This window comes from Elaeis guineensis, chromosome 2 (genome assembly GCF_000442705.2).
Source record: "Elaeis guineensis isolate ETL-2024a chromosome 2, EG11, whole genome shotgun sequence".
Taxonomy (NCBI): Eukaryota; Viridiplantae; Streptophyta; class Magnoliopsida; order Arecales; family Arecaceae; genus Elaeis; species Elaeis guineensis.
The window spans coordinates 90,206,344-90,233,944 of NC_025994.2; the positions used below are offsets into that span (position 1 = coordinate 90,206,344).

Genomic DNA, 27,601 nt, shown 5'->3' on the forward strand with positions numbered 1-27,601 from the left:
AACCCAACATCAGTCATATGAATCAATCGATCGATCTGAATCCGATGTGAAACTCTAATGAAAATTTTTTTTTCATTATTTCACTCTGCCATGGCCATGAGCTTAAGGACTCGATCTTTAAATCATCATAGGACTACTCCTCTCATCTATCGAGGTTGATAGATCTCATCTTGGTGTGATCTGATTTTTACAATGGATATGCTACAGCCAACATACACCTCAGGGTTCTGAATGGCTAGAAGATCGAGTTATGGTGTAGTCAAACTATAACACACTCAAGGTGAACTGTTGATGCACCTCAAGTCAAAGAAATAGACACACAACTACAGCATCGAGCTAGTCATCGACGAGAAGGTAGACTTCCTTATGACTGCTCGAAGTGATCACGCTCAGTACTCTCGTTCTCAATGAATACCTGTACTCTCGCTCTGGTGTCTCCACACCGTAGACTCCGGACACATCTACCCTAAGGAAGCGATCGTATACCAATCTTTCAGATCGATCACCATCCTCGTGATGATCCTATAGTCAGGAGCTGTTTATGAGTTAGTTATGTAAATTCATGTCTTAAATTTTCAACTCTTAAAAATATGAATTAACATTCCTACTAACTCAAAGGATGTATCACAGATACAATATACACAATGTGATAGAAGAATAATCTATTTATTGATTTATAGTCAAAATTATAAATTTGTCTTTAGATTTGCACAGGAATGTGTCAGCCAATCTGGCATCTAGAGCACACATCTAACAAACTCCTACTTGACCTAATGCCAATTGGCTACATATCTAAGTTCCATCTTCTCAAGGTGGGCTTTGATCTTTTGCTGGCCCAATGGCTTAGTCAGTGGGTCTGCCACATTATTTGTGGAGTCGACTCTCTTGACCTCGACATAACCCTTTTCGAGATAATCACGGATCAGATAGAATCACCGCTCGATGTGCTTAGATTTTTGGTGAGACCTTGGCTCCTTAGCTAGGGCTATGATGCCATTATTGTCACAGTAAAGAAGTATGGCATCCGATGACATCACTCCAAGCTCTACGGCAAACTTCTTATACCAGAATGTCTCCTTCACAGCTTCCGATGCAGTAATATACTCTGCCTCCATGGTGGAATCAGCAATTACCGTCTGCTTGGAACTCTTCCAGCTAACTGCACTACCATTGCAAATGAACAGATTCTCAGATGTCAACTTTCGATCATCTATATTAGACATAAAGTTTAAGTCTGTATATCCCTGAATCTGGAGTTTTCCATTCCCAAAGACTAGAAACATATCCTTAGTCCTTCTCAAGTACTTAAGGATACATTTCACAGAAGTCCAGTGCTCTTCGTCTGGATTTGACTGATATCTGCTTGTGACACTCACAGCATGGGCTATATCAGGTCGTGTACATAGCATGGCATACATGAGGCTCTCTATTGCCGAAGCATAAGGGATCTTGCTCATGCATTCAATCTTTTCAGGTGTGCTAGGGCACATCTTCTTGGAGAGATGAATGCCATGTCTAAAAGGTAATAAACCTCTTTTGGAATTTTTCATGTTAAACTTCTTTAGCACCTCCTCTATGTACATCTTCTGTGAAAGTCTCAGCATCCTATTTGGTCTATCTCTATAGACCTTAATATCCAGTATAAAGGATGCCTCTTTTAGATCTTTCATAGAGAACTCCTTAGACAACCATACTTTGACTGAGGTCAACATGGAAATGTCATTCTCAATTAGGAGGATGTCATCTATGTACAATATAAGGAAGACAACTGCACTCTCATTGACCTTTTTGAACACACATGGTTCCTCCTCGTTCTTGATGAAACCAAATATTTTGATCACATCATTGAAACGAATATTCCAACTTCGAGATGCTTGCTTAAGTCCATAAATGGATCTTTGCAGCTTGCAGATCTTGTGATCATCATCACTGGATATGAAACCAAGTGGCTGTTCTATATAGATATCTTTCTCAAGATGTCCATTTAAGAATGCCGTTTTCACATCCATCTGCCATATTTTATAATCGAAATAGGCTGCAATAGCAAGCAATATGCGGATGGATTTAGCATGGCTACGGGCGAAAAGGTATCCTGATAGTCAATGCCTTCGCGCCGACTATAATCTTTCGCTACGAGCCTAGCCTTGAATGTCTCCACATTTTCATCTGTACCTATCTTTCTCTTGAAGATCCATTTACACCCAATAGGTACAATACCTTCAGGTGGATCTACCAAGGTCCAGACTTGATTTGAGTGCATCGAGTCAATTTCTGATCTCATTGCCTCTAACCAATTCTCGGAGTCGATATCTAATATCGTCTTATCTTAGGTCTTGAGATCATCACCATAAACTCCATTTTTCATGAGAAATATTTTCTCTACATCCTCTTGTATGGTACCTAAGTATCTTTCAAAAAGATGAAAAATCCTAGTCGATCTACGAGGTGGAAGAGGTTGTGTTAAGACTGATTCTGATTGATTAGGTTCCTCAAGTTCTTTAGCTCGTTGCTCTTGGGAGACATTCTCCTTGAGCTTAATTATTCTTCCGATGCCATCATCTTGAATAAACTATTTTTCAAGAAAAATAGCATTTCGACTCACAATCACATTGTGGTCTTCCGGAATATAGAAATAGTATCATAATGACTCTTTAGGATATCCTATGAACCGAGCTCTAAAAGATCTGAACTCTAACTTGTCCGTCTGCTGTCTCTTGACATGAGCCGGACAACCTCAAATTCTGAGATGATTCAGACTTGGCTTCTTACCATGCCATATCTCATATGGTGTGGTAGGAACAGTTTTAGAGGGAACCCTATTCAATACATAAATTGCTGTCATGAGATAATGTCTCCAAAGAAACTCAGAGAGGTCCGTGAAGCTCATCATAGAATGCACCATATCTAATAGGGTTCGATTTCTCCATTCTAAAACCCCGTTGAGTTGAGGTGTTCCAGGTGGAGTCCATTGAGAGACTATGCCATTGTCCTTAAGATAGTCTAAGAACTTTCGATTAAGATATTCACCTTCTCGATCTGATTGAAGAACCTTAATGGGCTTTCCTATTTGTTTTTCTACCTCATGTCTGAATTCTTTGAACTTTTCAAAAGCTTCAGACTTATGTTTCATTAGAAACACATATTCGTATCTAGACATATCATCGTTAAAGATAATGAAGTAGATGTAGTTGTCTCTAACCGGCACATCAAATGAGCCGCACACATCCGTATGTACTAGGGCAAGTAGGTCTGTGGCCCTTTCCCCATGTCCCACAAAAGAAAGCTTGGTCATTTTGCCTTGAAGGCGTGATTCACAAACTGGATATGACTCGAAAGTCAACGGACTCAATAGTCTGAATTTTTTCAATTTGTTAACTCTGTCTTCCGCTATATGACCAAGCCTTAGGTGCCACAGATACTTATCATTTAGACTATCTCTAGGCCTTTTAATTCCTATGGCATTCACATTTTGCTCAATATTAAATACAGATACATCAATATATAGCTGATAGAGATCGTTAATAAGAAAATCATCTGCAACTTTATTATTTTCATAAAAAATATTATAATGGTCCTTATGAAAGCTAATCACATAGCCTTCTTGTGCTAAACATGAAACAGAAATCAAATTCCTACTTGCTGCAGGCACATAATAACAATCTCTAAGAAATAAATCTAATCTTAACGGTAATCGCAGAGGATAGATTCCCATGGCCACAACAGCAACTCTTGCTCTGTTTCCGACGCATAGAATCATCTCCCCATCCCTCAGCCTCCTGCTCTCGTCAAGATCCTGCATAAAAGTGCACAAATGAGCACTAGAACCAGAGTCAAGCACCCAACTGGATGCAAAAGAAACCATAAGATTAGACTCTAAAATGAGCATTCCTCCAGAAGGACCATCCTTCTTATTCTTCAGGGTGGCCAGGTACTGAGGACAGTTCCGCTTTCAATGGCCATCTGATTGGAAGTGGAAATATTTTTTCTTATCAGCAGCCTTCTTCTTCAGTTCTGTCTTCTTCTTCTTGCCATCCATCTTCTGCTTCTTCGCAGACTTCTTTTTCTTTTCAAAAGACTTTCTCTTGGAAGAAGTCTGCTCCACAGTAAGAACTGAGCCTTTTGAACCCTTCATAGAAAGCTCGACCGTAACCAGCATGTTCATTAACTTGGCCAAGGTGCACTGCATCTTATGCATATGAAAGTTCATGATGAACTGACCATATGCATCGGACAAGGACTGAAGGATCACATCAATCTGAAAATCCTTGTCTAAGATGATACCGAGCTTCTCAAGCTCCTCAAGATCCTTGATCATTATCAAACAATGATCTTGAACTGACTGTCCATCACGCATCTTGGTCTTAAAAAGTCTTTGACAGACTTGATACTTAGCCGCACGGCTCTGTTCACCAAACAACTCTTACAGGTGAGCCAACATTTGGCAGGTAGTCAAAATGTTCTCATGTTGGCGCTGCAAGTCATCAGACATTGCACCCAACATATAGTACCTTGCTTTGTTATCATCATCTGTCCACTTTTTTAGAGATGCTCTCTGCTCAGCAGTCGGACGTGCTGGTATGGCAGGTGGGTTCTGGTCCAAGACATGAGTCAATTTTTCAAAATCCAAAATAATTCTGTAGTTCCTCAATCAGTCCTTGAAATTGGGTCTAGTCAATCTGTGGGTGTCTAGTATTTTGGTCAGGGGGTTTGAGGCAGACATGTTTCCTATAGAGAGTCAAAAGTTTCTAGTTAGATTTTGTAATCAGACTTAATCAATTTATTTAAGGATTTTATTTTTAAACAAATTAGGCTCCAACTATTTTCTCAGATCCCTACACTCTCTAGATAGAGATGTAAAAATCTCCGTGATCAGTGATTTCTAGTGGGTGGTGCGGTCTCACCGACTGGCTCATCACCTCACCTAACAGTTATTGGTGATGGGTCAACCAATGAGTGGACAACTCTTATCCAATGATTCTCTAATCATGGTGCACTCAAAATTTGGTCTCTAATTCATAAAGCTCACCATGTCCGGGATATTACTCCAATCCTTAGTTAAGTCAAACCCACCATTTGCACGAACTAGATTTCTGATTGGGTCCCTCACCGTATCCGGAATATTGAGCCCAACCCATCCTCTAATTCGTAGCATCCAATGCCTAATGGACATGGTTGCATCTTTCCGGTGCAATTGAGCCTCTGTAACCAGCCGAGAACAATCAACCTCGGGAAGGGCCCGTACATCCACAATGGTAGAAGACCTAGACTTAATATTTTCTTAGGAAGATTTGATTTAGGTCTCATTAAATTTGACTTGACATAGTCATAATAATTATGACTAATCTAGTGGCATGGGTTTGCTCGAATTGTTAGCCACCTCTAATCAGAACTGAGTCAACACATATGGCCAGGTAAGTGAGACCGGTGGGAGGGATATGCCATTAACTCGACAAGAACGCATTCGAGTCGAGTAACTCTCAATTAAAAATTAGTCGATTGCATCTGTCCAACTTACCTTAGATACCAAATTATCGAACCAGAACTAATTGGGTTAGCTTCAATCCAAGCTCTAACTTTTGAGCCAAATTAGGTCTTAACTTGATCGAGTCACATCTAAATATAATTCGATCTTGACCCAGACTTAATCCTATTAGGCTGATCAATTATTAGCTTTCGTGATCCCACCTAACCAACTCTTAATTCGGTTTGATCAACCGCTAGACCTAATTGAGCTACCCAAGCCCGAACCCAATTTTATGAAAATATCTTAGATCTAAAATTCTCAATTTTAGACCTAACTTAATTTTATAAACTTAATTTATTAATTAAGTTTGGGTTCATAAACAAAGCATGTAAAATAAATCCTAGGATTTCAGGATCTAGGATTTTGCAGAAAAGTAAGTTTTGATTTCTGATTAAGGATGAACGTGTGGCACCCCTATACGTCATATGAACACCCCATTGAATGAAAAGAGAGGGTCTTAAAATTTTACTTCATTCTTATGACCGGATGGCCATGAGGTACACCTTAATCAGAAATATAAATATAACTACGAAACTAGTTAGATCTAAATTTACATATCTCATATACAATTTAAGATCTAACTAATACATACTTTGCATACATCTCATGTATCAAAAATCGATCTAATTAACATGCTTTCAGATCTGATACATCATATGTAATATCTAAAAAATAAAATTTAAATTAAAATATTCAATATAAAAACTGTTCTAGATAAATTACTAGAACAATTCTACAACTAGTCTAGGCATGCAACAGATCAATTTTATGAAATAATTAAAATTTTATTTTTTATTTTTTAATCTGATTATAACATTTATAATATTAAAAAAATAAAAAATAAAATAGATTTCATTCATATTTTAATCTTATTAAAACATAAAACTTAAGACTGTTCATGGATTCAACTAATTCTAGTCTAGTCAAGCATCTCATGCATGTTAGATCTTCTTAGATTTAATTTTAAATATTTTGATTTTAGATCCTATCACATCTGATGTGATATCTGAAATCTTTAATATCAGATAAATAAAAATTAAAATCAGATCTAAATTAGATCTGAAATAGAGCCAACAACCTGGCTCTGATACCAGTTGAAGGAGGAAAACCGCTTTTCCTCTGTAGGATCTTTCAGATTTCATCAAATCTGGGACAGAATAATTTAAATAAAAATTTATCCTATATATATTTCAAATCTAAGTCTCTAGATCTAATCTTCACATCTGATATTAAGTCTAAAATAAATCTAAAAGGGATGAGGAAACAAGTAATACCTCAAGGGTAATCTGATTACCCTATAGATGATCTCTGCACTGTCCGAGGTTCTGATGTAGCCACGCAAGCATCTGGCCTCTACCGGTATCCACTCAAGTAGGATCTGGAACATCTTCTCCTCGCAAATTTATGCACCAAAAATCAGATCTCTATCTGATTTGAAAGTGCTTTAGAACTCCTTCTGAAGTTGGAGCAGCAGCCTGTCGAAGATGTCCTGCAGCCTTCTGTTTCAGGTGTCACCACGCCTTGGATCTTTGCCAGATGGACGTCCAACTCTTTGGATGTGAAGAGGGGAAGAAGGAGAGCAAGGAGGATATGGAGAAGAGGGGAGGGGGCGGTAGCTATTGGATTTTGTGCATAAAACAACTTCTTTCTCGAAATCCTAGGCGCAGCAGGGTTTATATAGACCTTGTATGCTGCGCAGTGCCACATCATTCAACCAATCAGAAAATTTTAATAAATTTCAAAAAAATTTTGATTGATGGAGTGATGTCATCTAATCATATCAGATAAGAACCCCACCTTATCTCCAAAAGATGACGCCAACATTGGATAAGCACAAATAGAGGTGGTGCCCAAGAGTTTAAATTGATCAAGACTCTCCAATCCTTATCCACTTGGGGCGCCCACTTTAATCCAATTGGGCTCACACCATAATCTGATTATGGTGTCCAATTTGATGTGGCTTGGCTTGTGGACACTCCACAAAAATTTTCCAATGAATCCTCTTCAGTTTAAGACCCATATGTCAACTTTTGACAGATGTCCTAAAATAAAATTGGCAAGTACTAGAAATTAGCAGGTGTTGTCTTAAATTCATCTCATGAATTAAGCCAAGCCTTTTCTGAGCTGGACAAGCTTCATTTAGACTGAAAAAAATCTTCTCAAGGTTCTCTGGGTGAGTCAAATCACATTTGACTCAATAGAGATAGAAAAGATTACATGAGGAGAAAGTTAGGCTCAATCGAGTGCTCGCACGATTTTTTTGAACCTAATTGGATCTAATCCAAATCAATTGGGCTAGCCCAATTGATGACATTCAGATTCTAACCCTTGTTAGTGTGATCCAGTTAGGTTTAATTTTGTATGGTAATGAGATATGTCATGATCTCATCATCGACATCATCGAAACTCCTTTCGATGGATCAGAACTCTTCTGATTCAGACAATTAGAATGATCGATCATCAATATCATTCTAATTGCTCCCAAAATTCATCAGTGACACCTAGCAGTATGTGGTGGCAACCCATCAGAACTGAAGATGAACCTTTCGGTGCAGCTACCTGTGTGATTGAGTTTCTCTATCATGAGTCCCGACTGAATTAGGATTAAGGTGAATTCGTCAAACCCAACATCAGTCATATGAATCAATCGATCGATCCGAGTCCGATGTAAAACTCCAATGAAAATTTTTTTTTTATTATTTCACTCTGCCATGGCCATGGGCTTAAGGACTCAATCTTTCAATCATCATAGGACTACTCCTCTCATCTACCGAGGTTGATAGATCCCATCTTGGTGCAATCTGGTTCCTACAATGGATATGCTACAGCCAACATACACCTCAGGGTTCTGAATGGCTAGGAGATCGAGTTATGGTGTAGTCAAACTATAACACACTCAAGGTGAACTGTCGATGCACCTCAGGTCAAAGAACTAGACACACAACTGCAACATCGAGCTAGTCATTGACGAGAAGGTAGACTTCCTTATGACTGCTCGAAGTGGTCACGCTCAGTACTCTCATTCTCAATGAATACCTGTACTCTCACTCCGGTGTCTCCACACCGTAGATTCAAGACACATCTACCCTAAAGAAGAGATCGTACACCAACTTTCTGGATCGATCACCATCCTCGTGATGATCCTATGGTCAGGAGCTGTTTATGAGTTAGTTATGTAAATTCATGTCTTAAATTTTCAACTCTTGAAAATATGAATTAACATTCCTATTAACTCAAAGAATGTATCACAGACACAATGTACACAATGTGATAGAAGAATAACCCATTTATTGATTTATAGTCAAAATTATAAATTTGTCCTTAGATTTGTACAGGAATGTAACAGCCAATCTGGCATCTAGAGCACACATCTAACACGTATATCTATCCAAAAATTAAATGAAAGGATATCAGGGCCTTCCTCCACCGAGCTGCTGTTGTGAGAGTCCAGCATGTTTAAAGAGAAACGAATATAACGGTAGATTGGGTGGCGACTTTTGTTGTTGAGCAATCTAATATTCGGCTATGGAGACAAGACGAGGTTTGCCCATAGGCTTTGAGGAATTTTCTGTATCTTGATCTATTATGGCTGCTCTCACACTAAATTAGTGTAATCGCCCGTTTATACAAAAAAAAAATAAATGAAAGAAAAAAGAAAGAAAGAAAAGATACACAAATCAAGGTGGACTAGAGTTCAATCTACATACAAATACATCTACATAAGAAACTCAACCCTAGATCTTACTTATGGGTGAAGGCAGCCGCATTTGATAAGAACCTAATCAACCTTCTTCGCATAGCATATCTTAGAACTGCCTATTCTCAAATCAGATCGAGCAGCTGAAACAGGTTACTCATTCTGCAGTAGATATGGTTTGGTAGAGATGGCGTTCTCAAAGCGCGCTGAATGCCATGCAGCCCCATCAACTGGTTTCTGATGAGGAAGGTATGTCATCTTTGCATCCGGATCGAGCAACTCCCACCTAAGAAATTAGACACCAAAAATTGTCAAAGTACTACATAGAAGAAGCATCCTCATATATTATTGGTTGTTCTCATGAAATAGAGTTGTCGACATTTACTCATAGCCCAAAGCAAGATGCATGGTGAAGAATGATTGTAAGCTGTATTGGTGCAAGCATGTTCCCAGCACAGATCCTATGCCCCCATCCAAACACTTGGAATGTTCCAGGCTTTGCAGGTTGCTTCAAGTGTAAAAGCTCCAATTAGTCACAATTAAAACAGCTTTCTTGCTTGTAAACTAGTAACTGGTGCACTCTTGGCGATGCTAACTTACGTCCCAGCGGTCGGGATTGAAGCTCAGTGGATTGTCAAAATTCATGGGATCTGTATGAAGGGATCGGATCCAGACAACAACTTGCCAATCCTTTGGTATTCTATATCCTGCATGCCTTATTTGTTTATTTGCATTCCAAGATGAAACATAATAATATACATATCCAACAATACAGGACAGGGGGAGGGGGAAAAACTCATTTCGTTTACCTCCATATTCAACATCTCTGTTGGCGACTCGGAAAAGAGTGGGAGAAATATTTGCCAATCTTATTGTTCCTTCCACTACCTTTTTTTTTTTTTTTTTAAGGAAAAAATAAGAGGTTAACCTATTGTTATGTTTAGATTGCACAAAATTTCATCCATAGAAAATCCCAGACCTTAGTTGTGAATTTCATTTGTGATATGTCATCCAAAATAATGAACACCCCTTTCTTCTCCTTGCTTATTATCCTGTTCTCTCCTGCATGAAAAGAAATAACTACGTGCATGATTTAAAACGATAGAAGTACGTAGAAGAAAAATATTTCTCAGGAAGTGTCTTCAATTATTCCTGAAGCTTGTGAAGAACCTCTGGTGATTTAGAGATGTGATAAATAGCCCACATGGAAGCGAGTGCTGTCGATTGATACCCTTCGACGACAAGAATATATTGTCTACCACCTCATCATCAGTCAGCTGCTTCCCCTCCTCATCCTTAATTTGCGTCAGACCATCCATTAAGTCACTGTTTTTATGGATCTCATTCTTTCTTCCCTTCCTCTTCTCCAATTCTTCTCTGAACACCGTAGTCAGCTTTTTCTGATGCTACTATAAAAATTTGAATATAGGAGAATGATTTTGAAAAGAAATATTGTGAAAATTTTTTCTCACACAATACGGTGAGGAGATCATCTATATTTATAATTAAAAGTATGCAAGAGATTTACAATTATAATCATACAAAGGTAGAAAGAAATAACAAATGAACGAGATTATATAAACATAAAAATGAATCCTAGGATCTCTCCTCGATTCAAAATTCAAAATATTGCCTAATATGATCATACAAAGATAGAAATGGATTTTAGGATGTCCTTTATTCAAAATTTAAAATTTAAAATGTTGTCTAATACTCTCCCTCAAGTTGGAGCGTGAAGATTATGAATGCCCAACTTGAGCAAGATGTTATAAAAGTGATCATGACCTATGGCCTTAGTAAAGATGTCCATGAGTTGCCACTTAAATAAGACATATCGGATGGCAATATCATCGGATTGGAAACAATCACGGATGAAATGGTACCATCAATTTTGATATGTTTCGTGCGTTCGTGAATTACAGAATTGGCAACAATGTATAAAGTGGCTTGATTGTCATAATATAATAACATGGGACTACTTTGAGAGATACTAAGGTCTGAGAGAAGAGTTCGAAACCAAAAAAGCTTGCTAGTAGTATGAACCGTGGAGCGATACTTAGCCTTTACACAAGAATGAAAAATAGTAGTTAGCTTTTAAGCACACCAACAGATAGGAGTTTCTCCTAAAGAGATAATGACATTCATAGTAGAATGCCTGGTCATAGGACATCTTGCTCAATCCGTATTACAAAATGCATGTAATTGCAAAGAATTCTTCCTTGAAAAATATAAGCTTTGTTCTGGAAAACCTTCAAATAGCGAAAAATGTGGTGGACAGCATCAAGATGAGGTTGGTGGGGAGACTACATGACCTATATCAAGATATGGATAGAGTAGGCAATATCCGGCCTACTAATCGTCAAATAAATATATGAGATGCCTCAATAATCATCAATATTGACCCGGATCATCAAGGGGTGGACCATCATCTGATGAGAGCTGTAGTTGTTCATGCATTGAAAAATCAGTTGGTTTAGTTTCTATCATACCACTCTCATGAAAAATATCGAGTGTGTATTTTTGTTGGAAAACAAATATCCCAGAAGAAGAACGAGTAACCTCCAACTTCAAGAAATTTTTTAAAGTGCCTAACTCCTTGATGTGAAAATGGCTTTGTAAGAAATCCTTCAAGGCTTGACAGTGAAGAGAGTCGTTACCGACAATAATATCATCATCGACGTAGACAAAAATGGCTAGAAAAGAGTTTCCATCCTACTTTGTAAATAGAGAGTGGTCGGTCTTGGATTGGATGCATCCATACTGAAGTAGGGCATTTGAGAATTTTTTGAATTATTATCTAGAGACTTGTTTGAGGCCATAATGAGACTTGTGCAGTCGACATACTCGGGCATTACTTGAAGACAAAATTCTAGGAGGAGTCATGTAAACCTCCTCATATAAATCGCCATGAAGAAAGGCATTATTAATATCTAACTGGCATAATTGTCAATTCTTAGTTGAGGCAACTACTAAGAGACAACGAACAATTGTTAATTTGGCAACTGGAGTAAAATTTCATTATAATTAAATCCTTCTATCTGTGTATCATCTTTAGCCACAAGATGATTTTTATATCGCTCAATTGAATTGTCAACTTTATATTTGATTCTGTAAGCTCAATGAAAATGGATTTCTTACCAGATGGGAGGTATGCCAAAGACCAAATCCTGTTACACTCAAGAGCTGCAAGTTCAACCTCTATAGCAGTTCTCTAATTTAGATCTCGTGCAGTTAGGGAATAGATATGGGGTTCACTATGAGTGGTTATGGCTGAAAGAAAGGCACGGTGTGCATCAATGAAATTGAATGTATAGTAGAAAATAGGAAAGGCCTTATCAGAGATTATCAAGTTGGACAAGGAGTCGAATGATCTAGCAACACGAGGAGCATCAATATTATATATAATCTGCTAGTCGCATCCCCTCAAAATATTGTCTAATATGACCATACAAAGATAAAAATAGATCGTAGGATCTTTACTCTATTCAAAATTCAAAATTCAAAATGCTGTCTAATAGTTACATAAAAATTCAATTCATCATACGATGATCAACACTAGTCTTTAAAAAAGAAGAAACAGAAGACAAATTGAAGAGCATATGTAGTACTCGACTTAATTTTTAGTGATGCATTCTTAGTGATGCTAACTTGCGTTCCAGCGGTCGGGATTGAAGCTCAGTGGATTGTCAAAATTCATTGGGTCTGTATGAAGGGATCGGATCCAGACAACAACTTGCCAATCCTTTGGTATTCTATAACCTGCATGCCTTATTTGTTTAATTGCATTCCAAGATGAAACATGATAGCATACATATCCAATACAGGGCAGGGGGAGGGGGGGAACTCATTTCATTTACCTCCATATTCAACATCCCTGTTGGCAACTCGGAAAAGAGTGGGAACAATATTTGCCAATCTTATTGTTTCTTCCACTACCTTTTTTTTTTTTTTAGGAAAAAATAAGAGGTTAACCTATTGTTATGTTTAGATTGCACAAAATTTCATCCATAGAAAATCCCAGACCTTAGTTGTGAATTTCATTTGTGATATGTCATCCAAAATAATGAACACCCCTTTCTTCTCCTTGCTTATTATCCTGTTCTCTCCTGCATGAAAAGAAATAACTACGTGCATGATTTAAAACGATAGAAGTACGTAGAAGAAAAATATTTCTCAGGAAGTGTCTTCAATTATTCCTGAAGCTTGTGAAGAACCTCCGATGATTTAGAGATGTGATAAATAGCCCACATGGAAGCGAGTGCTGTCGATTGATACCCTTCGACGACAAGAATATAATGTCTACCACCTCATCATCAGTCAGCTGCTTCCCCTCCTCATCCTTAATTTGCGTCAGACCATCCATTAAGTCACTGTTTTCATGGATCTCATTCTTTCTTCCCTTCCTCTTCTCCAGTTCTTCTCTGAACACTGTAGTCAGCTTTTTCTGATGCTACTATAAAAATTTGAAGATAGGAGAATGATTTTGAAAAGAAATATTGTGAAAACTTTTTCTCACACAATACGGTGAGGAGATCATCTATATTTATAATTAAAAGTATGCAAAAGATTTACATTTATAATCATACAAAGGTAGAAAGAAATAACAAATGAACGAGATTATATAAACATAAAAATAGATCCTAGGATCTCTCCGCGATTCAAAATTCAAAATATTGCCTAATATGATCATACAAAGATAGAAATGGATTCTAGGATTTCTCCTTTATTCAAAATTTAAAATTTAAAATATTGTCTAATACTCTCCCTCAAGTTGGAGCGTGAAGATTACGAATGCCCAACTTGAGCAAGATGTTATGAAAGTGATCATGGCCTAGGGCCTTAGTAAAGATGTCCATGAGTTGCCGCTTAAATAAGACATATCGGATGGCAATATCATCGGATTGGAAACAATCACGGACGAAATAGTACCATCAATTTTGATATGTTTCGTGCGTTCGTGAATTACAGGAATGGCAGCAATGTGTAAGGCGGCTTGATTGTCATAATATAATAACATGGGACTACTTTGAGAGATGCTAAGATCTGAGAGAAGAGTGCGAAACCAAAGTAGCTTGCTAGTAGTATGAACCGTGGAGCGATACTTAGCCTTTACACAAGAATGAAAAATAGTAGTTAGCTTTTAAGCACACTAAGAGATAGGAGTTTCTCCTAAAGAGATAAAGAAATTCATAGTAGAATGCCTGGTCATAGGACATCCTACTCAATCCGTATTACAAAATGCATGTAATTGCAAAGAATTTTTCCTTGAAAAATATAAGCTTTGTTTCGGAGAACCTTCAAATAGCGAAGAATATGGTGGACAGCATCAAGATGAGGTTGGTGGGGAGACTGCATGACCTATATCAAGATATGGATAGAGTAGGCAATATCTAGCCTACTAATAGTCAAATAAATATATGAGATACCTCAATAATCATCGATATTGATCCGGATCATCAAGGGATGGACCATCATTTGATGAGAGCTGCAGTTGTTCATGCATTGAAAAATCAGTTGGTTTAGTTTCTATCATACCACTCTCCTGAAGAATATCGAGTGTGTATTTTTGTTGGAAAACAAATATCCCAGAAGAAGATCGAGTAACCTCCAACTTTAAGAAATTTTTTAAAGCACCTAACTCCTTGATGTGAAAATGGCTTTGTAAGAAATCCTTCAAGGCTTGACGGTGAAGTGAGTCGTTACCGACAATAATAACATCATTGATGTAGACAAAAATGGCTAGAAAAGAGTTTCCATCCTATTTTGTAAATAGAGAGTGGTCGGTCTTGGATTGGATGCATCCATACTGAAGTAGGGCATTTGAGAATTTTTTGAATTATTATCTAGAGACTTGTTTGAGGCCATAATGAGACTTGTGCAGTCGACATACTTGGGCATTACTTGAAGACAAAAATCCAGGAGGAGTCATGTAAACCTCCTCATGTAAATCGCTATGAAGAAAGGCATTATTAATGTCTAACTGGCATAATTGCCAATTCTTAGTTGAGGCAACTACTAAGAGACAACGAACAATTGTTAATTTGGCAACTGGAGTAAAAATTTCATTATAATCAAATCCTTCTATCTGTGTATGATCTTTAGCCACAAGATGATTTTTATATCGCTGAATTGAATTGTCAACTTTATATTTGATTCTGCAAGCTCAATGAAAATGGATTTCTTACCAGATGGGAGGTGTACCAAAGACCAAATCCTATTACACTCAAGAGCCACAAGTTCAGCCTTTATAGCAGTTCTCTAATTTAGATCTCGCGCAGCTAGGGAATAGATATGGGGTTTACTATGAGTAGTTATGGTTGAAAGAAAGGCTCTGTGTGCATCATTAAATATGAAATTGAATGTATAGTGAAAATAGGAAAGGCCTTATCAGAGATTACCAAGTTGGACAAGGAGTCAAATGATCTAGCAACATAAGGATCATCAATAATATATATAATCTGCTAGTCACATCCATTCAAAATGTTGTCTAATATAGCCATACAAAGATAAAAATGGATCATAGGATCTCTACTCTATTATGGCTAGGAGGTGGCCGTGGATGGTCGGAGGCGACATGGGGGTGGGGAGGGGGTTGACCGACAGAGGGGGTTACAGGGTGGGGGTGGGCGGCCAGAGGCGACACGAGAGCGAGGATGCGATTGGGGGGCAGTCGGGAGGGGATTGTGGGCGGTCAGGTGCGACACCGAGGCCGGGAGGGGGTCGATCGATGGAGGGGGTTACAGGGTGGGGGGGTGGCTGGGGGTGACACAGGGGTGGGGATGGGGTCGGAGGGCGGTCGGGGGTGACAAGGTGGCGGGGAGGGGGTCGTGGGCGACACGAGGCTGGGGAGGGGGTCAGTCGGGGAGCGAGGATGGTCAGCCAAGGTGGAAGGAAAGAAAAAAAAAGTGAAAAAAATAAACAAGGGAAGGAAGGTAAAAAATGCAGAGAAAAAAGAAAAAAATAAAATATTAATTAAATATTTTATTATTTTATTAATAAAAATAAATTTTAGATCACGATTTGAATTGAATCGAGGTCAGAATCTGAGTCAAGATCTTGATTTGGATTGGGATCCAGATCGGGATCTGATTAGGAACTGAGTTGGGATCTGAGTCATCGATGGTTGGAGAGAACGACGGCGCCATGGGGGTTGAGTCACGAGGGGTAAGTGATGGCAGCGACACCGTGGGAGCGAGGGTCGCAGGGCCTAGTCCAGGCGATGTGGGGTGGGTGACGGCGTCAGTGCCGCCAGAGCAAGGGCCATAGGCGATCGAGTCCGGAGCTCATTTAGGAGAAATAATATTTAAAAAAATATTTTTAGATAAAAATATTTTTTTTAAAAAATTATTTATTATTTTTAACTAAAAAATATTTTTAAAAAATAAAAAACCATTGGACCCTCAAGATTGGGTTTCGTGTTATTATTTTATGTTAATATTATTTTGCATACTCAACTACTTATAGTTTATTTTATATTTATTATAAAATTTTTTAATGTCACTATTAAAATTTATAAATTTTTTATTATTCCAGTAACACAATGTACATTGCTTTTGCTTATTATAATTTAATTATTTTGTATGCTATTTTGCATGCTTTCACTTATTATAATTAAATATAAAAAATATTTTTATTTTAGAGAAAACTCTACTAAAATTTTTGATGAAAAAATTTCAATATAGAGTTACTTTTTTTTGATAAATTAAAAATTCATCTATGAATGTATGTTCAGAGATGGTAGTTAAATTGCATTGAGCCATAGATTATCATTCAAGAATCGATCTTGATCGAAATCAACTCTTAGATGTTCCATATTTAGATTTTTTGAAAAAGTAATAATCTTATTATTGTTAATAGTTAATATTTTATTTTATTATGTGGTACTCAGTAGTTATCTGTCCACTGTTCTCTGGATATTTGTTGGATAGAATGCATAGGTACCATATTCACATTGTATACTTGGAGAATTATGGAGAGATACTGTTGAAATTTTCACAATAATGAAATAAAATATCAATTAATAACAATAATAAGATTATTACTTTTTTGAAAGAGATAGGGCCACACTTGTTAATAAGAATTTGAAATGAATAGAATCATATATTTTTATTTTATTAAATTGGTGGAAGGAGATTTTTTGTATTACTATTCAGTCTGTGTTCTTTAATGTGTGCTGTATTGTATAAAATGATCCATGTCTAGATCTGGATTGGGATTCGATCTGAAATCTGAATCGGAATCTGGTTCAGATGAATATCACTAAAAATTTTTTTTATTGTTAATGATTTTTGTGTTTGTTGTTAGATGGATATCAATAAAAGTTGGATGAATGCTAGAGGTATTTTTTTGCCTGAATATTAAAAAGATGTTCGAGATTTTATTGAGTTTGCACGGCATAAGGCTGACAGTGCTAGTCGGATAAAGTGTCCATACAGAAGATGTGTCAATATGGTATATCGTCACATAATACTTGTTGAGGAGCATCTGCTACGTTATAGTATGGATAAGAAGTATACTTGCTGGATATGGTATGGAGAGGATGATCCGAATGAAGTTGTGTGTGACAATGACGATACTGAAGATGATAGTGATGCTACTGAAATCTGTCGAATATGGTGATATAAAAGAGCTATTGGATGATTTACATCAGGATATTTGTCCAAATGTATGCATAAGTACTAGTGCATCTGAAGGTAATTCTGATTATGAACATAATATCCGACTTGAAGTAGAAATGACTTTTGAATAATTTGCAAAGTTTGTAAGGGATGCATGAGAGTCACTCTATTCAAATTATGTAAAGTTCTTCAAGTTAGAATTTTTGATAAAATTACTTCACATTAAAATCATGAACTGATAGAGTTAGAAGTCATCTGGCTAAAATTTGATATTGATTAAAGCAGCTCTTTTAGAGACTTTCAAAATCGTATTTTGAAGTAAAAATATACATGCGAAAATTGAGACTTGGCTATATTCCTATACATGCCTGCATAAATGATCGTATATTATTTTAAAAGGATAACGAACAGGTAACTGAATGTCCGAAATGAGATGAGCCTAGGTACAAAACTGATAACAGAAAAAAAAAAAAGATACCTTAAAAGATTTTAAGATATTTTTCATTGATTTCAAGACTTCAAAAGTTGTATATGTCCATAAAGACAGCTGAAAAAATGAGATGGCATCATGAGCAGTGGATTCTGGAAGAGAATATACTTAGCCATCCGATCGACTCCGTTGTGTGGAAAGACTTCGATGCAAAGCATCCATAATTTACGAGCGACTCATGTACTATCCGGCTTAGTCTAGGACAGATAGATTTATTTTCTTTGTCAATTTGAGTACTGTCTACAGTATGTAACCTGTGATGTTAGTTGTATATAATGTGTCACCTTGAAAATGCATGAAAGAACCATTTATTTTTATGTCACTATTGATTTCGGGTTCGAAAGCACTAGGTAACAAAATTAATGTATATCCATGACCGTTAATCGATGATCTGAAGGAGCTATAGAAAAACAGAGTACAGACATATGATTCTATGAGTTAAAAAAATTTTAAGTTACATGCTTCGATTTTATGGATGATAAATGATTTTTCTATATATGAAAATTTATCTGGATGGAGCACTAAAGGATATCTGGCATGTCCAATATGCAACAAGAATGCATCGTCCTTATATTTAAAGCATGGATGGAAAATATGCTTCAGGGGTCATCGACGGTTTCTACCTGATAATTATTCTTGGAGGATCCGTTATAACCAATACTTTGATGGTAAGTCCGACCGACGTCTGCCACCTAAGGAGTTAAGTGGAGCAGAAGTTTTAGAACAACTTGAAGTCATTGAAAACGTCAAATTTGAAAAAATATAGGGTACTCACAAGCGGAAGCATAATGAAGCTGAGCTGAATTGGATGAAGTGAAGTATTTTTTTTGAACTACTATATTGGAAGCAGCTACTACTTCATCATAATCTGGATGTAATGCACATTGAAAAGTATATTTATGATAATATCATCGATACAGTATTGAACATTTCAGAAAAAATAAAAGATAGTACAAAATCTCATCTTGATTTACAGAAAATAAAAATTTGATCGAAGTTATATTTAGTTCGTTGGGGTGATAGATTTTTTATGCCACTTGCATGTTATTCACTATTTGGCGAGAAAAAGAAGAATTTCTATAAATAGTTCAAAATCGTAAAGTTTTCTGACACATATGCTTCAAATGTATCGCAGTATGTTGGCAACAACGACGGCAATATCTCTAGCATGAAAAGTCATGACTCTCATGTGATGATGCAACGCTTGCTTCCTATGGTCATACGTGGCTATTTAGAAGGTGATGTTCAAACTGCATTGATTGAGTTGGGAGCGTTCTTTTGAGAACTGTATTGCTGAAAATTGAAGATTAACTTACTTGAGAAGTTTGAAAAGGATATCGTACTTATTTTTTATAAGTTAGCAAAAATTTTTCTATCATCATTTTTTGATATTATGATGCACCTGTCTATTCATCTTTCAAAGAAAGCTCTTTTGGTCAGACCGGTACATTATCAGTGGATGTATACTATTGAAAGATAAAAAAATTATTCACATTTTGTCATATCAGTTATAAGATGTAAATATATTTCTAAAATTTAAATTTATTTTTATTTATAGATTTTTATGTATTCTAAAAAGGTATGTACACAATAAAATACAGCTTGAAAGGTCTGTAGTGGAAGTATACGTAGCTACGAAATGTGTTACGTTCTGCTCGATGTATCTTGATGATATCGAAACAAGATTCAATCATACAGATCGTAATGCAAACCATGAATGGAGTGACAATAAACTGATACTGTCTATATTTAAACAAACGGTTCGACCCATTGATAGAAGGTGATATGAATTTATGGACGTAAATGAGCTATCCAAGGCACACTTCTACATTCTAAATAATTGTAAAGAAATTGAAGATTTCATTGAGTAAGTATCATCTTAGCATATTGTTTAATATTCTAAGTAATTTTTTTATATTAATATAAAATTAAAAATGACGACTTATTGCAGTGAGCACAAGAGTATACTATATAGAAAGAATAATACGGATGCTGATGATCGATATAAGAAAAAATTTATAAAATAATTTGGTGATCTTGTAAGTTGCACTAGTAATATGTTATTTTTAATAATTATAGAAATAATTATTTGAACTAACATAATTTTTTACGTTATGGTGTAGATGAAATATAAGTATTTCAATAAAGAAGAGGGTGCGATCGATGAGTTGTATGATTTAGCATATGGCTTCGATCAAAGGGTTAACTATTATGCATCCTATATTATTGGAGGAATGAGATTTCACATAAGAGAGCTTGAGATGCAATGACGAACCTAGAATAGTGAGATTGCTATGATAGGATATGAAAGAGAAAAAGAGATTGAATATAATAGTATACTGATAGATATCATAGAACTGAAGTATGAGTCCAGTAATTCTGTATTTTTATTTCAGTGTGAATGGTAGGATATTAGCAACAAAAAGATCGATATTTATATCGATTCACACTTTATCAATATAAACTTTGTACGAACATGGTACCAGAATAAGCCGTATATATTAGCAACTCAAGCGAAACAAGCAATATATTTGAAGGATCTAAAGTATCGAGATAATTGGTATGTTGTATAAAAAATAATACCTAAAGATATATATGACATACCAACTCAACTAAAGATGGATGAAAATTTGGATTTATATGAAGAAAAAATTTTTCAAGAGGAAGAATAAATATTAGTCGAGCTTCTTGTTGATAAAGAACTTATAATAGCTCCTTTGAATAAGGCTGATTTGTCGTCCAATGAAGTTGAAACTGATTTTATATTTAATCTTGATGAGTCAGAGGACGACGATCGTTTATAAATGACGATGAGATAGAAGATGATAAATTAGTCAATTATTGTGATTTGGAGAAGGACCTACACATCGAGGAAGATACGAATATTGATGAGTAGATCTATATTCTTTGTTGAATCTTCTCTTGCAATAATGGTTTGTGACATAATTATATTCATTAAAATGTAATTTATTTTTCACTATTATTGTTTAATATTATATTTATTTATATGTTAAAAATTATAGATATGGTACTAGGAGACAGACGATAATGTTCACGTTCACAGCCGACCCCTAAGGTTGAGATGCTTTCACTTATTTCTATTGCCGCATCAGCAGAGTCGCCAGAAGGTCTTGCATTGGGAGGTCTCAGTGAGGCGGATCCGAGTAAGGCAGGTTCGAGTGGTATTATTACACTTTTTATATAATAAATTTTGATTTTTTTTATTTAGATAGCTATCGTACTAATAATTTATTTATTGTTGTTTCAGGCCAGTCTCTACAGATGGTAAGGTGAGGGCAAGGTCTATCGAAGAATTTTGTTCTAGAGTATTACAGACGTGAGCACTCGGAGGAGCGTCTCCGCATTGAGATACCATCTAGCTACACCAGACCCATTAGGAGATGGTGTGAGCCGTGACAGACCGAGCTGGGCATCATATGCCGTAGCTTTGTCTCTGTGACACTTTTCGATTGGCGTAACATTGAACGGGCTCAAAGAGAGATTTTCTATACTCAATTATCAGTAAAATAAATTATACTATGAATATTTAATTAGCATGGTATTCTTCTAATATTTGTTATTGACAAGATGTATTCGATATTATTGATTTTGAGAAGGATCGCATGTGGCAAGCTATGAATGCTCATTTATGTTTGCGTTTTAAGGAGTATCGCCACCGCATCCAACAGTGTTGGTGCCATATGATGCAGGATCATGAGGTGGAGGCAGTACGACAGCGGCCCTATGACAGCATTACTATGGATGATTGGACTGTCATATACCGGCATTACGAGGATCCAGTATGTTAGGTTACACATCCAAACTTTTTTTTAGAGTTTAATTATTGAATCATTTATTCTTAAATTTAGTTTATTACCTACTAATTTGACTGCTAACTGTAAAGAGATGATATATCCAAAACACCATGAATCGGATGAGACAGATCGTATCATATTGTGGGGGTTCGAGGTCATTCGCTCGTCATATAGAGTAAATGATAAGTAATTTCTAATTAATATATTTTAACTCTCTAACTATTTAAAAAAAAATTAATTAATTATTCTCAAATTATAGAGAGATGCAGAGAGTGACGAGCTTCTTGGTAGAATCGATATCTATGAGTGGATACGGTCAGGAGAGTGGATGATGGGGAGCCAGGAGCTTTTTATAAGTTTTTTTCAATTAACTTTTTCATTCACAGTTTAATTTTTAGTATGAAATTAAAATAGCTATAACTTTGATTTTCAGGATCGTATGATAAGCATTAGATCCTAGCCTACCCCTGAGGGCTCGACCGCACCCACAGATGATGAAATCTATGATCAGATGCTTGGTATAAGACCCTACTATGTTAGGGGTCTAGGGCATGATGGGATCAGTGCTCTCTCATCCTCACGCTCGTCTAAGGCTAACATCCATACCGCCTACAATACTCGACTGATGGAGGTGCAGAGGCAAGCTGAGCAGCAAGTTGATGAGTTGATTGTACGTGTTGATGAATACCAACAGTTCCAGACCCAGATGATGGAGTGGATAGTGCAGATGGAGCGGATGATGCAGCTGATGAGGCAGTAGCAGGCCAGTCTGAGCTCTTTCGAGCGATCCCCTTCCCCAATCCATTTTTCTTCTGCAGATGCTGATACTTGATGACCTATTTATGTAGTTTTTTATTTTTATTTTTATTTTAGATCTATTGTAATTTTAATTTAATATAATAAAATAATAAAATTTATTTATAAATTTATCATGTGAATTTTTTATTTTAATTTTATAGATTATAAATAAAAATATTAAAAATATAAATTAAAAATATATATTTATAAATTATTTTAAAAAATTGTATAAATTTTTAGCAATGGAATTATTCCTGATAAAAAAATATCACCGAAAAACATATTAGTGTCGAAAAAATTAGTCATAAATAATTTTTTAACTAAATTTAAAAATATTAAAATTTTATATTAAATTAATAGCGATGAACATTATTTCATAGTAAATAATTTAGAGATGAAAATTTACGTCGGAAATTGTCACACTTGCGACGAAAAATTTACATCACTAATATTTTTTTAATCTGAATTTCATAAAAAATTTTAATTTAAATTAATAGTGACGAAAGTTATTTGTCTCAAATAATTTATTTTTTTTATTAGTGATGTAAAAATTTATCGTAAATTACTTTTTTTACGACTATAATTTTTCATCATAAATAATTTTCGAAAAAAAATTTTAACGACGAAAATTTTTAGCTGGTAATATCGACTATCAGTAACAAAAATTTTTTTCATCGTCAAAAATTATCAACGACGTCATTATTTACGGCTAAATATTAGTGACCATAATTTTATCATTAATAATTATTATCAATAAAAATAAATTATTAACAATAAATTTTTTACACTGTTAGTATTCTATTATGTTGCAGTGGAAGCTCCTCAGCCTTGTATTTTTTGATGCAAAGAAGCTCCTGAGCCTTGCATGCTGCTTTCCTTCCACGTTGACGAGGGACGAAAAGCCAACGAGCTCAGGCACCGGCCAATGGATACGGAAGTCCTCAGCGGAATTCAGCACAAACTTGTTACTGGCCGGTGAGCACGTAAGGATGGTGGGAGACCCAAAAAGATGGGTCCTATACATTCGCACTCCTTCCCCATACCTACCAACAAATCGTTATATATATCAATAGCAGCAAAGCAGTAGTGATTTGGACCAGCTGAGATTTGTGCAACCAATTGTCTTTAAAAAGCTTTATAGCGTCATCAGGAATCATATCCATACATTAATAATCAGTTTCCATTAATTAATCCATTTTCTTTTTATCCCCATTTTGGAAGATCAAGGATTCGGTAAGTTGGGCTTGGCCTATTATGACACTATGGGGATACAACGGCACGTAGAATACATCATGTTTCTCCAAGTGTCTGTCATGAATAATCATTTTATTATCTTTCTGAACTGTGAAATTTTTGGCCGCACTCCTGCATTTATTCTCAAAAGAAAAAAAATTAGGTGAATTACCTCAGTGATTTTGAGTTACTGTAACTGAATAGACAGCAGATTTATTCATCTACAAAGCATATTTTTGTGAGGTAATTTGGGCGAAATCTGGAGTTGAAAATTTTCCATTCATTATTTAGGATCATCCCTCATAGAGATATTTTCTTTTAAAGATTTTTGTTTCATTATTCCATCATAAAAAAAAATAAAAAATGGACTTTGATAATTTTAATCCTAGTGATATTTCTATTTAGAAAGCCTACTTTCGAAGTCACAGGGACTTAGATAATGGGTGTGCTGAAATGTGAATTATGCTTCAATGCAAATCCAAAAGGTTTTTCAAGTATGGTATTCAGTGGTCAGGAGGAAGCATGGAAACTTAATTTCAAATTTGAATGGTGTTTTACCTTTAGGATCCGCAGACCTTCATCTCAATTCTTTCTGATTATGTTTATGTTTTACATTCAAGAAAAACCCACTGAATTATATTTGACATTAGCATGCATGTTCTTAATCCTTCGTGGTGAGGTGGTCTATATACCTTTTAATGCACACAGTTTCCCTTTCCCAACCTACTTGGTATTATTATTGGTGGATGTCTGGCTAGGACATCACCTCCCAGGACCTTTTTAGTACCGTACATTACAGTAGGAAGAAAGAAAAAATAAAATAAAAAATAATCAAATACGTGGATCAACAAAAAAAAAAAAAGCTCACCTCCATGGGACATACAAACTTCACTATGAAAAAAAGAAATATTACAAGAGAAGATCTCACCCTCAACCCTCGTACACTCAATTTCTCTCTCATAGAAAATTCTTCCTCATAAAAACTCTCTCTAGAAAGACCCCCTGAATTTCTGAAGCAACCGCTGTCCACTGTTCAGGAGTCCTGCTCCTGCTCCTCTCAATGCGTGGCGTCTTCACTCTCAGATTCTCCATGGGTTCTCTGGTTTTCGCTGAAGAAAACTGCACCATACAAAGCCGTCCGTGCCACCACGTCCATTGCCCCTTCTCTGTTCAGGTATCAGGCCTTTTAAAGGCTTAAAAAACAACTTAGAATAGGATAAAGACTCCTTACGACACCTGATAAACCTTTGGAACCATTGGATCACGGCCTCAAGCACCCACGACCATCCGATCGTGCATCGATCCACGAAATAATCTGTGGACTGTGAGAAATGATCCAGAAACACCATGCGGTCCACGATGGACCACGAGAAATCGAGGAGAAATGCCCCCTCAGTCCATAAGCCTCCCTGTGCACCGCCTGGTCCATGGTGAACCGAGCTACGGGCTCCCAGGTGGGTGCGCAGGCGCCTAGGCCGTGCCCGCGCGTGCGCCTGGGCCTCGACCGTGCTCGCATGCCTAGGCTTGAGCCGGGCTCTGCGCACCCAGGTCGCACACTGCCGCGCACCGCCGCCGCTCTGCCGGCCGCCACCGGTCCTCCACTGCTCCGAGTTCCATACCGACTTCAATCGAGCATATCCCAACCATCCGAACGAAAATTTGACTTTTTGCGACGAAATTTTTTCGTGGCTAAAAATCATATTTTCGTCGCTAAAAGTATTTGCGACGAAATATATCGTCGCTAAAAATTTGTAGAGAAAGCCTCGTAGCAAAAGACCTTAGCGACGAAACGATTTTATTCCGTCGCAAAAAATAGTAAACCTAAACGACGAAGTATGTGCTGTATTAGCGACGAAAATATTTTGTCGCAAGAGCTTAAATTTTCGTCGCTAAAATTGCAACAAAAAATAATTTCATCGCTAAATATTGTGATTAAAAAAAATATTCTCTTATTTTTTACGACGAAAATGAAATTCGTCGTAAAACTTAGCAACGGATTTCGTCGCAAACAAAATTTGTCGCAAAAATTTCATCGCAATAATTGTGACGAAAAAATGTTCGTTGCTATAATTGCGACGAAAAAAAAATTTCGTCGCTATAATGGCGATGAAATAAAAATTTCGTCGCTATAAGGGCGACGAAATAAAAAAATTCGTCGCCATAATTACGACGAAATAAAAATTTCGTCGCAAAAAGTTAAAATTTTTAACGACGAAACTATTTTTTCGTCGCAAAAATAGCAACGAAATAAAAAATTTCATCGCAATGTATAATAAAAATTTTTCTTTTTTGGGTTCACAAATTTTTTTGCGACGAAACTAATATTTCGTCGCTAAAATAAATTTTGGATAAAAAATAAAATTTTAATTTTTTTTCAAAAAAAATCTGCTCAAATACAAATTCTCTGATCAAACATATTTTAAATAAATAATATATTAACACAACAAAAATATTCTAAGTCAAAAGATCAATTCCAAGTATCAAAAAGTTTCATAACCATCTTTGTCATATACAAAAATATAAGTCCATACACCATTTTAAATCTAAAATAACTATAAATTAGGTATGATCTGACTCGTTGGCCTCGTTCCCTTCTCCAGGCGTCAATCCCTGACCCGATATATGTCGTGATGGTGGTGCAGAGGCGGCATCATGTGACTGTAGAGGTGCTAACTCAGAAGCATCAATACCGAGCCGTCCCGCCATCGCAGCTACTATCCTCTCGAGCGTCTGACTACGATTCATCCAGTAACTAATCTGATCTTGCATCATGCTCATGGATGTCCTAACTGCCTCTGGCACCGATGCATCATCAGATCGGTCGGATGACGAACTGCATGATTTTTTAGACCGCATGCTATGACCAGATCCTAGCTGCCGCCCGAGGACGGTATCCAAAATCGTATCATCTGTCATCAAACAAACCTGCTGCGATCCAGTATCACCGTCAGATCCCACCTCCCTCATCACCTGGTCTCTCAATTCTAACATTTTTTCCTTCATAATAAACCAAATAAAATCATAAATTTTTTTTAAACTCTTTAAAAGTATTCAAAATGTAGAGTAATGATACTTACATGACGCTGCCTCGCCTCCTCAGTTACGAACTCGCCACTCTTGTTTTGATAGAATTTAGCATAGGCGTCGACTCCGGATAGTCCCTGTTCAAATAAAAAAAAAAAAGATATCAAAATAATATAAATATTTAATAAAAAGTTACAAAGTATGATTGCAAATGTAGTTACGTACCATCCTCTTCATTCCCTGTGCAAAAGAGGTACTTCCTTGCGTGTGAATAGAATCAATCTTACTTCTATTCACCTTATTCGCCTCCGATCGTCGCTACAAAATATATACAATTATAACCAATAAAGGACATAACAAAATTAAAATAACTTGAAACATTAGACATACCTGAAATGCCTC

The 27,601-nt window shown here is 36.3% G+C and overlaps 1 pseudogene; it reads right to left on the reverse strand.

Annotated features, from left to right (window-relative positions):
* Positions 1-9,374: 9,374 nt before the first annotated feature.
* Positions 9,375-13,584, reverse strand: LOC105055322 (ent-kaurenoic acid oxidase 1-like; annotated as a pseudogene).
* Between the last annotated feature and the right edge of the window lie 14,017 nt (positions 13,585-27,601).